Source organism: Hippocampus bargibanti, linkage group LG14, assembly GCF_051943395.1.
Source record: "Hippocampus bargibanti isolate YZ-2025 linkage group LG14, ASM5194339v1, whole genome shotgun sequence".
In the NCBI taxonomy this organism is placed as follows: Eukaryota; Metazoa; Chordata; class Actinopteri; order Syngnathiformes; family Syngnathidae; genus Hippocampus; species Hippocampus bargibanti.
The window spans coordinates 4,056,627-4,077,867 of NC_142747.1; the positions used below are offsets into that span (position 1 = coordinate 4,056,627).

At 45.8% G+C, this 21,241-nt stretch overlaps 1 protein-coding gene across 5 annotated transcripts in view; it reads right to left on the reverse strand.

Moving 5' to 3' along the window:
- Nucleotides 1–19,034: 19,034 nt before the first annotated feature.
- The window catches only part of LOC148888039 (putative nucleotidyltransferase MAB21L1), a 47,913-nt gene continuing 45,706 nt past the window's right edge, over nucleotides 19,035–21,241 (reverse strand). For 3 of the 5 annotated variants that reach the window (XR_016117207.1, XR_016117206.1, XR_016117200.1), the window contains one exon: nucleotides 19,035–21,238. The gene's annotated coding sequence lies outside the window, so the exon portion shown is untranslated. The remainder of the gene's footprint in view (nucleotides 21,239–21,241) is intronic. The other 2 variants (XR_016117199.1, XM_089014217.1) reach the window with 2 other exon arrangements.

The window sequence follows — 21,241 nt, forward strand, 5'->3', positions numbered from 1 at the left end:
GTGAAGGAAAAACTTTGCACTCGGGACATCGAGCTGCTAGCCGTTAGCCTTCGGCCGCATTACCTGCCACGGGAATTCTCACACGTCATAGCCGTGACGACGTACATTCCCCCTACGGCAAATGGCGGCGCTGCCTCCGATGCCCTCATATCTGTTGTAAACAAGCTGCAAACCCAGTCCCCCAACGCCTTGTTTATCATCTCAGGGGACTTCAATCACGTTTCCCTGAAATTCTCCCTCCCAACATTCACACAGTATGTAACTTGTGCCACCAGAGACAATAACATATTGGACCTATTTTATTCAAACGCCAAGGATGCATACAAACCCTCCCCCCTCCCCCCTCTCGGAAGAGCAGACCACAATATGGTTTATCTCCAGCCTGTGTACAAACCCCTTGTCCAGAGGCAACCAGCTGTGACCCGCACGATCAAAAGATGGTCCACAGAAGCTGAAGAAGCTCTGCGGGACTGTTTTGATTCAACCAGGTGGGAGCTCTTTACTGAGATTCATGGGGAAGACATTGACTCACTCACCAACACCATCACAGACTACATTAACTTTTGTGAACAAAACACCGTACCCACCAGGACTGTGCGGTGTTTTGCCAACAACAAACCATGGATTAATCCCGACATAAAAGTCCTCCTGAAGGAGAAGAAAAGGGCTTTTGTGTCGGGCAACAGAGAGGAACTGAAGGCCGTGCAGATCCAACTGAGGAGGAAGATCAGAGAGGGGAAGAAGGCCTACAGGATGAAAATGGAGGAGCAGCTGCAAGCCAGCAATGTCGCTGGTGTCTGGAAGGGCCTGAAAAACATCTCAGGCCACAAAAGCCCAGTGACATTGAACGAAAAAGACAAGGACTGGGCAGATGAACTCAACCGCTTTTTCAATCGGTTTGACAAGACGCCAGCCGCCCCCGGCCCACCGTCAACTTCACCTGTAGCTGCACCTGCACCAACTCTCACTGTGGCCTTACCCTCCCTGCCCCCTCTCACGACCAGCTTTCCACAACCAACATCTGCCCTCCCAACTGTTGCCACACCCTCAGCCGCCACTCTGCCTCCTGGTTCCTGCCTGTCTGTCACAACTGCGCAGGTGAGGAACCAACTGAGGAGGATGAAGGTGAGGAAGGCAGCAGGTCCGGATGACATCAGTTCCCGACTCCTCAAGACCTGCTCCGACCAGCTGTGTGACATTGTCCAGCACTTGTTCAACCTGAGCCTGAAGCTGGGCAGAGTTCCACAGCTGTGGAAAACGTCATGCCTGGTCCCAGTGCCCAAGATTGCCAACCCCAAAGAGCTCAACAGCTACAGACCGGTGGCGCTGACGTCTCACCTGATGAAGACGCTGGAGAGACTCGTCCTCGCCCACCTGCGACCGCTGGCAAGCTCATCGCTGGACCCGCTGCAGTTTGCCTACCAGCCCAGCATCGGTGTGGAGGATGCCATCATCTACCTCCTCCATACGGCGTTGCTGCACCTGGAGAATGCTGGGAGCACGGTGAGGATCACATTCTTCGATTTCTCCAGTGCCTTCAACACCATCCAGCCCAGTCTACTGGGGGACAAGCTGCAGCATGCCGGAGTCGACCATCACCTCACATCCTGGATTACAGACTACCTCACAAACAGGCCACAGTACGTGAGGGTAAAGAACTGTGAGTCGGACAGGCTTCTCTGCAGCACCGGAGCGCCGCAGGGAACAGTCCTGGCTCCATTCCTCTTCACCCTCTACACCTCGGACTTCAACTACAACACCCCAACCTGCCACCTTCAGAAGTTCTCTGACGACTCAGCTATTGTCGGCCTCATTACAGAGGGAGACGATAGGGAGTACAGGGGACTGACAAAGGACTTTGTGGACTGGTGCCAGCAGAATCACCTCCAGATCAACACTGGCAAAACCAAGGAGCTGGTGGTGGATTTCTGCAGGAAACAATCGTCACCTGCACCATTGAACATCCAGGGTTCGGACATTGAGAGGGTGACCTCCTACAAGTACCTGGGTGTTACTCTCAACAATAAACTGGACTGGACAACAAACACGGATGCCCTAATCAAAAAGGGACAGAGTCGCCTCTTCCTCCTCAGGAAACTGAGGTCTTTTGGAGTTCAGGGGTCACTCCTAAAGACTTTCTATGACTCTGTGGTGGCATCAGCCATCCACTATGGCATTGTCTGCTGGTCAGGCAGCATCACCACCCGGGACAGAAAAAGACTGGAGCGCTTTGTCAAGCGGGCCAGTTCTGTCGTGGGCTGCTGGCTGGACTCTCTAGAGGAGGTGGGCAACAGACGGACGCTAGCTAAACTAAAAGCTATGACGGACAGCCCCTCCTACCCCCTCCTGCCCATCCTGACAGCTCTGGGTAGCTCCTTTAGCCAGAGACTATTACACCCGCGCTGCAAGAAGGAGAGGTACCGCCGCTCGTTCCTACCGACTGCTGTCAGGCTTCACAATTCCCAATGATCACATGTGAAAAAAAAAAAAAAAAAAAAAAAAAAAAACTGGACACTTGTAAATATGGGTTGTTGCAATATATCTAAATGCATCTCTTGATTCTGCACTATGTACAGTCTTGTTTATAGAACGGTTTTTGCACATCTACATTTGCACAGTATACAGTTGACATTTTTATTTTGTTATGCTTAGAATATCTTGTTTTCTATCCTTTCACTCCCACCCCAACCCCATCCCTCTTCAATTGCTGCTGTGGACTGCAAATTTCCCCATTGCGGGACGAATAAAGGTATTTTGATTCTGATTCTGATTGATAAACTGAGCAAACTGGGGATCAGCACCTCCCTGTGCAACTGGCTGCTGGACTTCCTGACGGGGAGACCACAGGCAGTCAGAGTTGGCGACAACACTTCCAAAACCATCACGCTGAACACAGGGGCCCCCCAGGGGTGTGTGCTGAGCCCCCTCCTCTTCACTCTGCTCACGCACGACTGCTCACCATCATCACCCAGCTCCAACCTCTTCATAAAGTTTGCGGATGACACGACTGTGGTGGGCCTCATCAACAACGACGAGGAGACAGCCTACAGGGACGAGGTCAGCCGCCTGGCCACGTGGTGCAAGGACAACAATCTCCGTCTGAATGTGGAGAAGACGAAGGAGATTGTTGTGGACTTCAGGAGAGTGCGCCCCCAGCATGCTCCACTAACCATCGACGGTGCTGCAGTGGAGAGAGTGAGCAGCACCAAGTTGCTGCGAGTGCACATATCCGAAGACCTGTCCTGGAGCCACAACACGGCATCAATGGCCAAGAGATCCCACCAGCGCCTGTACTTCCTCCGCAAGCTCAAAAGAGTTGGAGCCCCGACCCCCATCACGACCTCCTTCTAACGCGGTACCATAGAGAGCATCCTGACCAGCTGTATCACCGTGTGGTACGGCGCCTGCACCGTGTCCTGCCGTAAGACTCTGCAGCGCATCGTGAGGACAGCTGAGAAGATCATCGGTGTCTCTCTCCCCCCCCTTCAGGACATCTACAACACCCGCCTCACCCGCAGAGCCATCCGGATCGCTGGCGATCCCACCCACCCCTCCCACAGCCTCTTCAGCCTGCTGCCATCGGGTCGGAGACTGCGGACTCTCCGAGCCAAGACCAGCAGGCTCAAGGACAGTTTCTGCCACCAGGCAGTCCGGAGACTCAACTCCCTCCCAGCCCTGCCCAGCCTGCCCCTTCCCACTGCCACACTCACCGAACTCTGAGTACACGCTACATGCTGTACGATCATCCTGAACTCTATTTTTTGTTATTTCTCATTAGACAAGACCTCACTTCAACCCTTTCTAGTTGTTTGTTTTTGCAATTATGACATTACGTCACTTTATGTACGTCACTTCCTCACTTTACATATGTCACTACCTCACTTTACATACGTCACTACCTCACTTTCCATACGACACTACCTCACTTTACATACAGAAATTACATGTATTGTCTGTTGTCAATTGTATGTCTTTTTTAGCCACGTTATAAGTGCCTTGCATGTCTTGCACGCTGGGTCCGAGAGGACATTAATTTCATCTGTGCTGTATGTCATGCATATTAGCATATTTGACAATAAAGCTGACTTTGACTTTGTTTACATTTTGAACTTCCTCGTATGTCTTTTCCTGCCTTCCTTTACAGGATGTCGCATTTTTATTACGTCACATCCTGTCGCGTCATTACTGTGCGCCGCATAAATACTCCTGCAGCCCGTTCGTCTCTCTCTCTCTCTCTCCATGCGCTCCCTCCTCCGTGACACCGCAATGTCTCCAGCTCTCCCAAATTAAATCAACACCCGTCGAAGCAATGAACCAAGGGCGAACGATAAAAATAACCCAACACTTCCATCACCGTTTGGTTCGGGGCCGCCACAAAAATGTACAAAATCCGACTTCAACGGACAGTTAGGACGGTGGAAAAAATCATTGGCCCACTCTCGAGGACTTGCACACTGCAAGAATCCAAACTAGGGCGCGGAAAATCCTACTGGACCCTCCGCACCCTGCCCACCACCTTTTCCAGCTACTCCCCTCAGGCAGGCGCTACCGATCCATGCGCACCAAATCCAGCAGACATTTAAACAGCTTCTTCCCCCAAGCCATTAACTCTTTGAACTCTTTCAACAGTAGCCAAAATGGAACTGTATAGTGCCACTTAGCAGTTTGTTTGACGACTATACTAGTGCGGTGTGTTCTACCGGAAACAAATTCCTTGTGTGTTCTACATACTTGGCAATAAAGATGATTCTGATTCTGATTCTGATTCTGATTCTGATTCTGATTCTGACATACAGCACAAATGAAATTAATGTCCTCTCGGACCCAGCGTGCAAGACATGCAAGGCACTTATAACGTGGCTAAAAGACATACAATTGACAAGAGACAATACTTGTAATTTCTGTATGTAAAGTGAGGTAGTGTCGTCTGGAAAGTGAGGCAGTGACGTATGTAAGGTGAGGTAGTGACATATATAAAGTGAGGAAGTGACGTACATAAAGTGACGTAATGTCGTAATTGCAAAAACAAACAACAAGAAAGGGTTGAAGTGAAGTCTTGCAGGAAAAAAAATGATGTTCAGGATGATAATACAGCATGTAGCGTGTACTCAGAGTTCGGCGAGTGTGGCAGTGGGAAGGGGCAGGCTGGGCAGGGCTGGGAGGGAGTTGAGTCTCCGGACTGCCTGGTGGCAGAAACTGTCCTTGAGCCTGCTGGTCTTGGCTCAGAGACTCTGCAGTCTCCTACCCGACGGCAGCAGGCTGAAGAGGCTGTGGGAGGGGTGTGTGGGATCGCCAGCGATCCTGATGGCTCTGCGGGTGAGGCGGGTGTTGTAGATGTCCTGAAGGGGGGGAGAGAGACACCAATGATCTTCTCATCTGTCGTCACGATGCGCTGCAGAGTCTTACGGCAGGACACGTGCAGGCGCCGTACCACACGGTGATACAGCTGGTCAGGATGCTCTCGATGGTACCGCGGTAGAAGGAGTTCGTGATGGGGGTCGGGGCTCCAACTCTTTTAAGCTTGCGGAGGAAGTACATGCACTGGTGAGATCTCTTGGTGATTGATGCCGTGTTGTGGCTCCAGGACAGGTCTTCGGATATGTGCACTCCCAGGAACTTGGTGCTGCTCACTCTCTCCACTGCAGCACCGTCGATGGTTAGTGGAGCATGCTGGGGGCGCACTCTCCTGAAGTCCACAACAATCTCCTTCGTCTTCTCCACATTCAGACGGAGATTGTTGTCCTTGCACCACGTGGCCAGGCGGCTGACCTCGTCCCTGTAGGTTGTCTCCTCGTCGTTGTTGATGAGGCCCACCACAGTCGTGTCATCCGCAAACTTTATGAAGAGGTTGGAGCTGGGTGATGATGGTGAGCAGTCGTGCGTGAGCAGAGTGAAGAGGAGGGGGCTCAGCACACACCCCTGGGGAGCCCCTGTGTTCAGCGTGATGGTGCTGGAAGTGTTGTCGCCAACTCTGACTGCCTGTGGTCTCCCCGTCAGGAAGTCCAGCAGCCAGTTGCACAGGGAGGTGCTGATCCCCAGTTTGCTCAGTTTATCGGTGAGCTGTTGGGGGATGATTGTGTTGAATGCTGAGCTGAAGTCGATGAACAGCATTCTGACATAGGAGTCTCTGGTCTCCAGGTGGGTGAGCGCTGTGTGGAGAGCAGTGGAGATGGCATCATCGGTAGCGCGGTTGGGCCGATATGCAAACTGGAAGGGGTCATGGTTGGGGGGAGGGCAGCCTTGATGTGGTTCATAACTAGCCGCTCGAAGGACTTCATGAGGATGGGAGTGAGTGCGACCGGGCGGTAGTCATTGTGGCAGGTGGGGGACGACTTCTTAGGGACCGGGATAATGGTGGTGGCTTTGAGGCACGTGGGCACAACAGCCTGGCTCGGAGATGTGTTGAAGATGTCCGTGAAGACATCTGTGAGCTCCACAGCGCAGTCTCTCAGAACACGGCCAGGAATGTCGTCGGGACCCGGGGCTTTTCGTGGGTTGGTCCCTCTGAGGGATCGCCTCACGCTGTCCTGGGACAGTGTCAGCACCTGTTCGCCGGGAGGTGGTGGGGTCTGCTGTGCTTGAGTGCTGTTGTCTGCCTCGAAGCGGGCGAAGAAGTCGTTCAGCTGATTCAGCAGAGTGGTGGAGTTCTCACAGGTCTGTGGAGAGGGCTTGTAGTCTGTGATGGTCTGTATCTCACGCCACAGGTTCCTGGTGTCTCTGCTGTCTCTGAAGTGGTTGGCGATCCTCCTGGAGTGCTGTCTCTTGGTCATCCTGATGCCACGTGACAGGTTGGCCCTGGCTGTTCTCAGGCCCAGCTCATCGCCAGCTTTGTAGGCAGCGTTCCGAGCCCTAAGGAGCCTGTGGACTTCACACGTCAGCCATGGCTTCTGGTTGGCCAGGATGGTGACAGATCTGGTGACAGTCACGTCATCCATGCACTTCCTCATGTAGGAGGTAACAGAGTCTGTGTACTCTTGGAGGTCGGTGTTGTTGTTGTAGGTGGCCGCTTGTCTGAACATGTTCCAGTCAGTGTTGGAGAAGCAGTCTTTGAGTGCCTTTGACGACCCATCAGGCCACACCCTTATCTGCTTCTTGACTGGTTTGACGACTTTGACAAGTGGGCTGTATGCGGGCATTAACATAATAGTGGAGTGGTCCGAAGCTCCTAGGTGGGGGAGGGGCTAGGCTTTGTAGGCTCTTTTGTGTGTGGTGAAGACATTGTCCAGAATGTTGTTACCTCTAGTGGAAAGTTAATGTGTCCATGGAGTTGTGGGAAAACGCTTTTCGGGTTGGCATGGTTGAAATCGCCAGCCAAGATAAGGAAAGCATCTGGGTGGGCTGTCTGTTGCTCGCTGATGTGCTGGTAGAGTTTATTCAATGCCGCGCTCCTTTTGTTAATTGAGCTCGGGGGGATGTAAACTGCTACCAGCAGTATGGCACTAAATTCCCTCAGCAGGTAGAATGGCCGACATTTTATGACCATAAGCTCCATCAGTGGTGAACGGTGTTTGCATACAACAGCGTTGCGGCACCAGGCATCACTGATGTAGACACAGAGTCCCCCGCCGCGAGTCTTCCCCCCCTCGATGAGCGCCCTGTCTGCCCGGAAGCTAGTTAGCTGGGCGAGCTGGATGGCACTGTCCGGTATTCTGTCGGTCAGCCATGTTTCCACAAACACAAGGGCACAACACTCACCCACGGTCTTGGAAGTTGAGCGGAGAAGTCTGATGTAGTCCACTTTATTGTCCAGCGAGCGCACGTTAGCCAGCGTAATGGTAGGGATGGACGGCCGGTGAGGGGTATCCGCGAGCCTAATGCGGATACCTCCACTCTTTCCCCTCTTGTTTCCTCTTGTTTTTTTTTTTTTTTTTTTTGTTCTTTTGACTTCAAGACGGCGCCGCGAGAGTGGCTGCCTTTCCAGCAGCTCATGTATTTCGTTTTTCTACTTTCATTCCTTTCATCACTTTGCTGCTGTGGAATGTAAATTTCTCCACTGTGAGACTAATAAAGGCATATCCAATCCAATCCAATCCATGCAGCGCTTGTGGCGCCTCCACTCTGGGTTGGGTGCAGCAGTGAGGGTCGGTGGAAGAGTGGGGGTTAGTGGACGAGCCGACTCTCTGAGCAATCCATGCTTGCGTAGCACTTCTGCTTCAGCTGGTTTTGGTTTTAAAAATGAACTGCCGTTGTCGAGGAGAACCTCACGGGAGTAGGTACGCCTCGGGTGTAGCGAGGCAAACGGAGACGGACATTTACACGAGTGAGACGAACATAATAAACACGAAAAAAACAATTTGCCGGGAGAGAGAGGAGCCGCTGCGTTGGAAATGGGCTGATTTGTCTGCTGGGAATTTGTGTTAACTTAACACCTTCTTTATGGTGGTACCGCAATTGGTAGTCTTGGTGTGACACACAACGATTCACCATCGCGTTATTTCTGTAGTTTTCGGTCTAATTTCGCGATCAACACAGTGTTTTCAGATGAAAAAAAGGGCCCAAAATGCATTGTGTCGTTTTGTCGGTCATGGTCGTTCCTAATGTGACGTCACTTCAGGAATCGTCATTAACTCGAAAACAAGACCTGAATATTCAGCGCAAGTCTTAAAACGTAAAATATAGGTTCATGCGGTGGAATCTTTGTAAAATACGCTCAGTAGAAGTTATTTGAAGTGATTTTGTAAATTATGGACGCAACTTGTCCGGAGGTGTCTGTTGTTCTTTAAATTGTGTGGTAATGGCTTCGGTGATTACTGCCAACGTTTGTCAAGGCTTGCCATCAATAGGCTAGACGAGAGCTCAACATTTCAGCACAGTCTTCTCTGACCTCTATGCAATGTAGCCACAAGGGGGCACAAGCCAGTGTCTTATTGTGCCGGTCCCAAGCCCGGATAAATACAGAGGGTTGTGTCAGGAAGGGCATCCGACGTAAAAAATGTTGACAAAACAAATATGGGAATCAAACCTATGAATCCCATACCGGATCAGTCGAGGACCGGGTTAACAACGGCCGCCATTGGTACTGTTGACCTTCAGGGTGCCAGTGGAAAATGGACTACTGTTGGTCGAAGAAGGAGAGGAGGGAGGTGTGCCCGGAGGAAAAGAGAGAGATGGAACGCCAAGAGTATAGAACTAAGAGTAGGAACTTTGAATGTAGGAACGATGACAGGTAAAGGTAGAGATCTGGTTGACATGATGCAGAGAAGGAAAGTAGACATACTGTGTGTCCAGGAGACCAGGTGGAAAGGGAGCAAGGCTAGAAGCTTCGGGTCAAGGCTTAAGTTGTTCTATCATGGTGAAGACAGAAAGAGAAATGGAGTTGGGGTTATCTTAAAAGAGGACTTTGTTAGGAATGTCTTAGAAGTAAAAAGAGTATCACATAGAATGATGAGTCTGAAGCTAGAAATTGAAGGTGTGATGTTCAATGTTGTTGTTGATGAAGTCATACAGAACATCCCGAGAAGTGAGAGGGTTTTAATTGGTGGAGACTTCAATGGACATGTTGGCGCAGGAAACAAAGATGATGAGGAGGTGATGGGCAGGTTTGGACTCCAGATGAGGAACGCTGAAGGACAGATGGTGGTTGACTTTGCTAAGAGAATGGAAATGGCTATTGTGAATATTTTATTTCACAGGTAGACTACATTTTGTGTCAACGGCACCATCTAAAGGAAATCAGTGACTGCAAAGTAGTGGTTGGTGAGAGTGTAGCCAGACAGCATAGGTTGGTGGTGTGTAGGATGACGCTGGCAGTGAGGAAGATGAAGAAACCGAAGGCTGAAGTGAGGATAAAATGGTGGATGTTGAAAAAGGAAGAGTGTTGTATGATATTTAGAAAGGACATAAGACAAGCACTGGGTGGGCAAGAGGTCCTTCCAGATGACTGGCAAACTACAGCGAACATAATCAGAGACACGGGACGGAAAGTACTTGGTGTATCGAGTGGAAGAAAGGTAGATAAGGAGACTCGGTGGTGGAACGGGGAGGTGCAGGAGTGTATACAGAGAAAGAGGTTAGCAAAGAAGAAGTGGGACACTGAGAGGACGGACGAGAGTAGACAGCAGTACAAGGAGATGCAGCGCACGGTTAAACTAAAGGTGGCAAAGGCCAAACAAGAGGCCTATGATGACTTGTATGCTCGGCTGGACAGCAAGGAACGTGAGACTGATCTTTACAGGCTGGCGAGACAGAGAGACAAAGATGGTAAGGACCTGCAGCAGGTTCGGGTAATTAAGGATAGAGATGGCAATGTATTAACAGGTGCCAGTAGTGTGATGGCAAGATGGAAAGAGTACTTTGAATAATTGATGAATGAGGAAAATGAGAAGGAACAAAGAGTAGAAGACGTGACTGTTGTGGACCAAGACGTAGCAAGCATTAGCATGGATGAAATGAGGAGGGCGCTGAAGAGGATGAAGGCGGGAAAGGCACTCAGGCCTGATGATTTACCAATCGAGGTATGGATGTGTCTTGGAGAGGTGGCGGTGGTGTTCTTGATTGGGTTATTCAACAAGATCTTAGATGGTGAACAGATGCCTGAAGAATGGAGACGAAGTTTACTCGTGCCCATTTTTAAGAACAAAGGAGATGTGCAGAGTTGTACTAATTACAGAGGAATAAAGTTGATGATCTATACAATGAAACTCTGGGGGGAAAGAGTAGTTGAAGCAAGACTAAGAGCAGAAGTGAACATTTGTGAGCACCAGTATGGCTTCATGCCAAAAAAGAGTAAGACAGATGCAGTGTTTGCTTTAAGAATGCTGATAGAGAAGTACAGAGAAGGTGAGAAGGAATTGCATTGTGTCTTTGTAGATCTGGAGAAAGTGTATGACAGGGTGCCCAGAGAAGAGCTGTGGCATTGCATGAGGAAGTCTGGAGTGACGGAAAAGTATGTCAGAGCGGTGCAAGACATGTATCATGACTGTAAGACAGTTGTGAGGTGTGCTGTCGGTGTGACTGAGGAATTCAAGGTGGAGGTGGGACTCCACCAGGGGTCAGCTCTGAGCCCCTTCTTGTTTGCTAGGAGGAGGAGAGAGAAGAGACAGTGACTATATCGGGAGAAGGATGCTGAGTCTTGAACTGCCAGGCAGGAGACCGAGAGGAAGACCAAAGAGGAGGTTTATGGATGTGGTCAAAGAGGACATGAAGGTAACTGGTGTGAGAGAAGAGGATGCACAAAACCGGGATAGATGGAGGACACTGATTCGCTGTGGCGACCCCTGAGGGGAAAAGCCGAAAAGGAAAGAACAAGACTTCTCTGACCTCTACGCACCCTGCAGCGCAGTGCTTCAGTGTAATGTTCTATTAAGTACATTCAGGTGGTCAATATGCCTGTTGGTTGAGCTTTCCTTTTAAAAAAGTAAAATAAACATATCAGTGGCGGGTCGTGCATAACATCCATTCAGTAGTGCTACGCCTGAATCAATCCACAGCTGCGACTGTAAATAAAAATTGTGATATGATTTACTAGAGGGTCCCGTTAGCCAGGAAATAACTTGAGAAAAAAGAAATACTGGCATTAAACTGTTCAAGATTTTACTGACCAAAAATAGATTAAACAATAGGATGGCGAAACATCAATAATAACTTCCTAAAATTGCTATATTATTTGGAGCTGTCCGATCTTAATGGTGTCCATGGTTTTCTTGCAAAGTCCGTGTTGAAAATGGCTTGAACAGCATATCTGCAAACAAATCAATTTCTTCTCCTCCTTCAGCCACTGTGGGTTGACAAAACTGCAATTAAATCAACACAACATGGTATTTGCTTATGCAGCTTGCTATAGATACAGTGTGCTAGTTCTGGTCAGTATGTTCCTGTCACTAGCGGCTAGTGATACTATGATTGACTGATGACTGGCCAATCATAGTTTGCGAAAACTCTGACGTTACCCGGGCCTGTGAGTAGGACCGACGTGCCACCAACTCCAAAGCTGATTGGTTAAAGCTACAGAGTCATCTACACCACATTGAATGCTCCAGGGCCCACAAAGCTGATTGTGAAGGCATCCAGGTAGATTTTTGACCCTCGTAAAAACTGATGGCTGAAATGTTATTGGTTCAATGCTAAAATACAAAAAATCACATCCGGAAGCAGCACAAGGGAAAAAGCAATGAAAGGAATCTGAAAGACATTTTGGAATTATTTCACTCATTCACTGCCGGATGTGCAAAAATGTGCCAGCGTTTTTGTCATTGTCACTCAAATTCCAGGACATACAGAATATTGAGTTTTTGGACTAGATGAAAATTCAATGCATATTAAGAAACATGAGACTTTCTTCTTTCATCAGAAAAAATACTTCATTCCTCAATTGTATAGGTCTGGAGTTATATGTGTTTGAAATAAGGTTGGCTGTTCAAAATACAATACAATATCATACAATACATACATATTGGTTTATATAGCGCTTTAACAACAGCTGAAGCTAGAACGAAGCGCTTACATGGAAAAAGGGAAATTCTGCCCCCTTGTGAAAGGGAAAAAACATTGCCAGAGGCCATGGCCAGTGTTTTATCGGCACCCAAACAAGAAAAAACAAAACCCGAACTAATTCGGGAAGGGCGCTCTACCTCATATTTTCAATTCCCAAATACATTTGTGAATGGCAGTGAATGAGTTCATAAGAATTTATGGACAAAATATAATTTTACATCAGTCTGTGATTCAGATATTTTTAGGCCAGCAGAGAAGGCCTTGCAGGCCCTGACGGCCTACCACTGAAAACTCAGTGACGAGACCAAGTTGATGAGATGAATGTTGACCGAATCCATTTTTGATTTCTGAAGTACTTTGGTTTGACTGTGACAGGGTGGACATATGAACTTTGACGACCTCCAGCTCGTTTTATTTTGCAAAACTCTTTTTCCAGTCATCTAAATTTTTTGGTCATAGTGTCACCAAAAACACAGCCTTTATTTATTTATTTCTATATTTATTTATTTATTTATTAATAAAAAAAAATATTTATTATTTCCGGACTACAAAGCACACTTGATTATAAGCCTCACCCGGTAAATTTTTCAAAGACAAACCATTTTGTACATACATAAACCGCACCCGAATATAGCCCACGTGTTTATAAAGAAAGAAGGGACACAGAAAATGTTTTCTAAGTTTTAATAATATACCTTAAATTTTCTTTCGAAACAGAGCCTATGACATGGCAGCAACACAACATGCATTACGATAGTAACACAGAAAACATGCCGGTAAAAGTGAGACAAGGCAGCAACAAATTAGCACTCGCTAACAGGTCTGGGTAGAAAAACATACCAAGTCACTGAGATACGGAATAAAGACGTTAGCAAAAGTTGCTCTTCGCATACGGCCAGTTTTGGTAAACGATTTCTCACAGCTGGTTATCCAAGCTTCAGATTCTACTTGGAGGGCCACTTTAAATGCATGATTCACACGCGTACTTACTGTAGTTACAGTAACTTGCGTCTTCCTCGGCACATATATTTGCCGTGTCTCACTCTTACCTTTAGTCCTCGAGCGCCCCATGGCGGCTTTTAGAAAAAAAATGCATAAATTGGCCGCATCGTTGCATAAACTGCAGGGTTGAAATCTTGTAACAAAAGTTGCGGTTTATAGCAGTGTCTGAAGCTCATGATAAAAGGTTAGCGGACACCAGGGCAGACAACTCTGCAAAGTTGCCTGCCCAGCCAGAAAGTTGCCTGCCCGATTTTTCACAACTTGAAACACAATAAGACGACTAATCGCAAAAAAAAAAAAAAAAAACATTGTTGCAAAGTATGAAGGATTGATAATCAGAATATTTAACAGAACAATACATTAAAATTAAGTAATTGGTGTATGTACCACAAATGCTTCCTTGCTTAATTTGTCGTACATATTATTTGCTAATGATTTCGCTCCAGTTGTCGTTTGTCCATACACTTCCCGGCAGGTTGCTCCTTGCAATATTTGCTTTGCGTCGTCTGCTGCAAGCCACGTAAACTCCTCTTTCCACGATTCTCTCAATGTATGTTTAAGTTTTGTAGCGCCATAAATTTTGTTAGCTTCTTTTGAGTCTCTCTTCTGGGGCGGAGGTTCTGTCTTGATTCCTAACTACGTATCAATTTTTCTTGTGAATCTCTGTGCATCTACTTTGGAAAATGATATGCAAATGCATGACCTGATAACGCTTGGGAAAGTCCGGGCGCGAAGTTATTCGATGCAGGCTTCTGATTGGCTGCCAAGTATGTCGATTGCCAAACGAAGCGAAATTCCAAAATTGCCAAACGAACAAATATTTTGAAATCAGAATAAAGCAAACGTTTGATTAAAAAAAAAAAGTTTTTTTTTTTTTTTTTTTTTCTTTCTGGAAAATGTTGTCGGCCACCCGGGCAGAGAGGTTCAGGAAGTTGTACGCCCGGCGTAAAAGTTCCACGCCTCGGACATCCAGGCAGACGTTATTTCACACACTGTTTATAGTCCGGGAATTACGGTATATATCATTCTCCTCACGAACAACACGGTGGTCGGCAACATCATTGATGTCTTCATTATGTTAAAGAAGATACATATGCTGAAAATTGGCACATTTTTCCACGTAAATTGTTGTGAACGGTGATATCGATGAGAAGGTTTCTTCAGCCGTCATCTGTACAAAAGTGAAGGTTTCGGACGTTTCGCCTCCTATCCAAGAGGCTTCGTCAGCGAACTAAAGTCTGACTGGTCGTATCGGCCCCATTTATATATCCCTAATGTCCAGACCTGGTGGCGCCGGACACAGCTATGATAGGTCCCTACTCTCAGGTTGGGGGGGGCGCGGGCCCCCCCCCCCCCTGTGGCCCCACTGATTGTTCCTACATTCCTGACTAACGATTGGCCTATTACACCCACTCCCCCCGGTATCACCTCATCAGCATAACGACCCTCATCAGCATTGCGAAAGTTGCCTAACCTGTTTTGCCTGAGCAGGCTATTGTATGAACGATCCAAATTGAACCTCACACCACCAGACCGGTTTAATGAAGGATTTTGTTGTTTTATAAGAATCGCCTCTTTCACCCCCTTTCAAACCATCTATGTTCTTTCGCTAAGATTTTAACCTCATTGTCGTCAAATGAGTGGTTGCTAGCTTTTAGGTGCAAATGTACTGCCGATTGAGGCCCACTAGTATTATCCCTGCGATGTTGATAAAGTCTTTTTTTGAGAATTTGTTGAGTCTCCCCAAATTTTTCAAAAAAATTCTCAAAAAAAGACTTTATCAACATCGCAGGGATAATACTAGTGGGCCTCAATCGGCAGTACATTTGCACCTAAAAGCTAGCAACCACTCATTTGACGACAATGAGGTTAAAATCTTAGCGAAAGAACATAGATGGTTTGAAAGGGGGGTGAAAGAGGCGATTCTTATAAAACAACAAAATCCTTCATTAAACCGGTCTGGTGGTGTGAGGTTCAATTTGGATCGTTCATACAATAGCCTGCTCAGGCAAAACAGGTTAGGCAACTTTCGCAATGCTGATGAGGGTCGTTATGCTGATGAGGTGATACCGGGGGGAGTGGGTGTAATAGGCCAATCGTTAGTCAGGAATGTAGGAACAATCAGTGGGGCCACAGGGGGGGGGGGGGGGGGGGGGGGGCCGCGCCCCCCCCCAACCTGAGAGTAGGGACCTATCATAGCTGTGTCCGGCGCCACCAGGTCTGGACATTAGGGATATATAAATGGGGCCGATACGACCAGTCAGACTTTAGTTCGCTGACGAAGCCTCTTGGATAGGAGGCGAAACGTCCGAAACCTTCACTTTTGTACAGATGACGGCTGAAGAAACCTTCTCATCGATGGACCACTCCTGTACGACTGAGAGCTTACACAGACGTGAACGGTGATAGATTTGCAAGGAAATACGAATTGTTAACGTCGTCACAACTGAACCACCTGCAATAAGCCTGATATAAGCGCTTTCAATGTGCTTAGTTGGATCTTAAAAGTGTAAGCTTTTTATCCCAAGCAACCCCCCTATTCCCCTTCCCCGACTGCCTACTTTGCACCTCGAATTAGGCAAAGCTAAACTTTGGCCTGGAAAAATTTGTGGATTTCCATTTTAGGCACGGCGTAATCTGGCCTTTACAATATCATTTACGTGGCTTTCCTCTTTTTTTTCCTCCCACTGACATCTCGCTCTCTCCTCCGCTTCCTTTTTTTTAAACGCTGGGATTGACAGAGGACAAGCTCCAGGCATTCGCTTTACCTCGACGACAGCAGCGTGCAACCTCTGCGCCCGCAGATGCTGACTTTTGATTGATATTTAACTGAAAGTGAGCTCTTGTTGCTGTCAAACCTCAGCTAAGTCTCTTGAGCTGCTTGATTTCTGACACTCGCACCATTCACACAAAGGAATTCGTTTTTGTGTGTGTGTGTGTGTGTGTGTGCGTGTGTGTGTGCGTGCGTGTGTGTGTGCGTGTGCGTGTGTGTGTGTGTGTGTGTGTGTGTGTGTGTGTGTGTGTCAGGGAGAGAAATGTCATGTGATCCGTGTAACGCTGTAATCTGTTTAGACTCCGTCAATTCGCTGGCGCGAGCCGCACATGGGTTGACATCGAAGGCCGCCTGCCAAGTTGGAGTAACGCGGGAGGTTCGGTATGCTGTAGGTAATCTTAGGTAAGCTTCAAACATCCATGTGATAAAGCAGCGTTTCAAGGAGGGGTGGCCAAAATGGGGCCCTGCACAAGAAATGTTTACTATCAAAAAGAAAAAACAAAGTATTGTATGTACAAAAAGAAAATGTCAGAAAACTGAAATATATTATGGTTAAATTTAGATTTTTATGTTGTTTTTGCAGAGGATAAAGAATGTATTCCTGTTCAGATTGTAACCTTGACTTTCTGTGTGTTTTGTCTTCAAATAACCTACAGCAGGGGTCGAGAACGTATGGGTCGCTAGCCATATATGGCCAATAAAACTAAATACATATTCTCGCTTTTTCGCTGTTCATTTCCTGTTTGGGCTGCAGTCGGCGGAAAGTGCAATTTTGATTGGATGATACTGACCTCGGTTAGAGGAAAGTGCAATCTTGATTGGATGATAATGGCCGTTCATGTTGAAAGAGATAAACGGCCCTTTTAAATAAGCCCGACGAGTAAAAAAAAGACGAGTATCGTGCACTTCAGGTTGAATGGACAAAGGATTCACCTTTGTGGAGAGAAAAGGTTCTGATTCTAATTTACAATGAAACAATACCATCGAATAAAACAATCGAATGTCAGTGGCACTTTGACAAGCCCCATCTAACGTTAGAATCAATATACTTCTGCGAGAGACCGCAGAAACCAAATGTACAAGTATAACCTAATGAGCTATGTGCAGGCTAGCTACCAGTAACTTGGCATACGGACCCGGCAAGTTGTCTTTCATTCCGATCGTTTGGCTGGATTTTTACCAATCATGAGGAACGGAAAACCATTCATGCTAAAGGTTCTGATTCTAATTTACAATGAAACAATACCATCGAATAAAACAATCGAATGTCAGTGGCACTTTGACAAGTCCCATCTAACGTTAGAATCAATATACTTCTGCGAGAGACCGCAGAAACCAAATGTACAAGTATAACCTAATGAGCTATGTGCAGGCTAGCTACCAGTAACTTCGCATACGGACCCGGCAAGTTGTCTTTCATTCCGATCGTTTGGCTGGATTTTTACCAATCATGAGGAACGGAAAACCATTCATGCTAATGGTGAGTACTATCACAAAGTTATAAAGCAATAAAGCCATGCTGGCCAGGTCTCGGCTAATGTTGCAATAATCATTTACAAAAAGATGGTTAGTGCATGCTGGAATAATTTTCAGCACCCCCAACCCCGCTCCAGCTTTTAACAACCCTAATTCGCCATTATTAATAATGAATAAAAATGCAATTTTCAGTGGGCTTGCTCCAGGTCTCTGGGAATCATTACGGTGAATATTTCAGCGTGTTATTTTAATCACTGACGCACATTTGCGGGGGCGGAGGAAGCCCAAGGCAAGAGGTGTGTGTGTGTGTGTGTGTGTGTGTGTGTGTGTGTGTGTGTGTGTGTGTGTGCGTGTGCGTGTGTGTGTGTGTGTGTGTGTGTGTGTGTGTGTGTGTGTGTGTGCGTGTGCGTGTGTGTGTGTGTGTGTGTGTGTGTGTGTGTGTGTGTGCGTGTGTGTGTGTGTGTGTGTGTGTGTGTGTGTGTTATTTTAACTCATGCATTAAGAACCCTCCCTACCCCCTTCGTAGTTATTAGTGCCTTTGCGAGATGCCTACCTTTTGATTTACAAGGGTTGTTTAAAAAAAACACACAGAGGCAAGCTTGACTTGTAATTTTATGCCAGCTTCGGTAATGAAGCGCCGCCGTGTGATCTATCGAGCCCGCGGTGACAGTTTCTGGCACTAAACCTGCTCCCCACTGTTCTCGCAAGTGTTGCTGTCTCTTCTTACCATGGCTGCAAGCGAGGCTAATGCTTCTGGATGCACAATGGCCAATTTCCATTGCATCGTATCAACTTGGCTCGTCCATACTTTGCTTCAAGGAAAAGAAAAAAAAAACTTGGCTTGGAGAATTTCTATAACATTTTAAGTTGGGTCATTCAAGAAAATATTTGAAGTTCTTTGATGAGAAGGTTTCTTCAGCCGTCATCTTGTACTTCTTTGAAGGTGTCGAACGTTTCCCTTCTTTTCCAAGAGGCTTCCCTTATGAAACGAAAATATATTGGAAAATATCATGCAATACATGTTATAATATATTTTCATATATTTGATGTTGAATTGTATTTTCTAATATAAGTCAATATATTCATCGACCATATATGTGTATATATTGGTAAATATATTTTTAAGTGTTCCAATTGAGACAAAAAAATTGCACTATATTATTCACATGTAATGGTTTGTCTTTATATTTTACAACATATTGCAATATATAATCATATATATTTTAAATTACACGATCTGAGAGTCAGATAGACTTAATCCTACCTCTGCATGAGTTCCATGAGTGAACAAAAATGTTTAGAAATTTATTTTTTCCTTTAATTGTTTTTGTCTAGTGTTCTCTTGCTCAAATAAATAAAATAAGTGTCTAAAAGTTTTTGACGAAAATACCATGACAAAAAACAAAAGTAGTCTTCCAAAAAGACAATTTATTTGGGGAGTCTACAGAATTGCCATGTACTTTGTCATGAAATTTTAAATTCTCCTCACTGGATCTTGGAGGAACACATGCATAGAGGTTTGCAATTTTTGAGCAAAATGAGCACACATTTTCTTTTGAACAGTGTGACATTAAATATCTGTTTCCTGCCACGGAACTTCCTTTTCAAACAAACTACATTTCAACATTGATCAGAATACTGTTATTTATCATACTGTCTCACAAAAGCAAAGCACCTTCTGTTACCATGTTGCTCTACAAGAATGTGGTAGTCTGCAGTGATATTTCCATTCTGCATCAGTACAGTGAAGCTGTTTCTTTTCATTACCCCTGTGCACTCTTGAGAGTAATACAGCTCTCCGTTGACCAGAATTCTCTTGAATATTTTTTGAATACGTGTTTTTGGAGTGACTGCAAGTTGCTCTTTCATGATCAGTCGCTCTTCACTTGACAGTTCTCGAGAATAATGCAAACCAAGGGTTACAAATTGATCACCGAGTCGATGTAACTGCTTCATTATTTATTCGCCAGTTAATTTACTAAAAAGCTAGATGCATTCGGGAACAGCGTTTTTGAGTGACTTATTTCCTAAAATAGGCAAAACTTGAATATATGTGAATTGTTTCATTATCTGCAAAGGGACACACTGAGTGCCATGAAACATTTTCAGTATTTCACAATTGTATGACTCAAAGATATAACCAGAAAGGGCCCACAAAGGTCCCCAATTCCTTACAGACTGTGGTAAATGAAGACATAAATGTATATTAAATGACACATGAATATTTTCATACAGTGTTTCAAATTGTTTCACAAATTCTACAACAAATTTTTCACATTTTTTTAAATCCGCCTTTGAAATAATGTCCTTGCAAAGTAAGAACATGAATGTGACAAAGACTAACCAATGCCGTTTTTTGGTACATAAAGCCTCCTTTGCATCACATATGGCTGAAGTGCGGTCCCTCTTTGGAACATATTTGTATGGGTATACCCTGACTGTGCCATTTCCTTTCTCAACTTGTTCACCAGGGTGCAAGCAGAGGCTGCATCCATACTGGCCATTAAACTGGGTCATGTTTTGAAGTATGGGCCTAGCTACTGAATCACACATCATAAGAGCACCCATAACTCTACATTGTTCCAAAGTGCCATTGCCTGTTATCTGAAAGCCCTCTGTTGACAACTTTTGACAGTCTGAAATGAATGGCTTTAAAAAGTATTGACATTTGACTTTTTAGCACCAAACCACAAGCCAAAAAGTAAAACATTGTATTTGCGCAAAGAGTGAGGATTTGAAAGCAGGCACGCCATCACAACACAATTGAGTGTTAAGGAGTATCCATGACTGCAGTCCAGTGGCCCTCCAATTTTGTTCAGATTACATTACATTTGACCATTTCTAATATCTTCAAAAGTGTCAGAATTAGATGTGCCATCTCTTGACTTAAGACAATGCACAATATCTTCCCTCTGAAGATGTTGAAACTGTGTTTGGATTGGCAAATATATGAAGTAGTTTCCATTCTTCAGTGAGTTGGTTTTATTCCAAGTTGTGTTGCATACAACACATTGTCCATCACCATCCTGGTCACCAATATAGTACTCAGTTTGGACAAAATATGTGACATTGTAAATGACTTTCTACTGGCTGAAGTTCTTTTAGGAACAAATGGTTTGAGGTTAATTGTGTGTTTTCTGGACAGTGAATATTGATCAAATCTAGGAGAGCTGAGAGAGCCATGCCTGTGAGTATTTGTCTCAAAACAAATGAAAGTATAAGTAGAAAACTCTGAGATTGGGTAAGTCGTGAACCAGCATAAAGTGTGTCTTTGTTTTCCAGCTCACGACCATTTTTTTAAAAACGTGATTCTTCATGTACTGATTCATCACGACAATCTTCAAATAAAAGGTAAGATTCTCTTTCACTTTCAACAGTGGATGCAACACTGTCATCCAAGTCACTACGACTATAGTTATTGATATTTGGTTGACACTTCATTGCATTAAGTTCATCATTGAAGAGAGCTTCATCTTCTTTGGAACATTCATCCTCAAACAAGAGTGGGGAAGAAACACATCTGCCAACAGAATTGCTGCAGTCAGCATGCAGATTCTG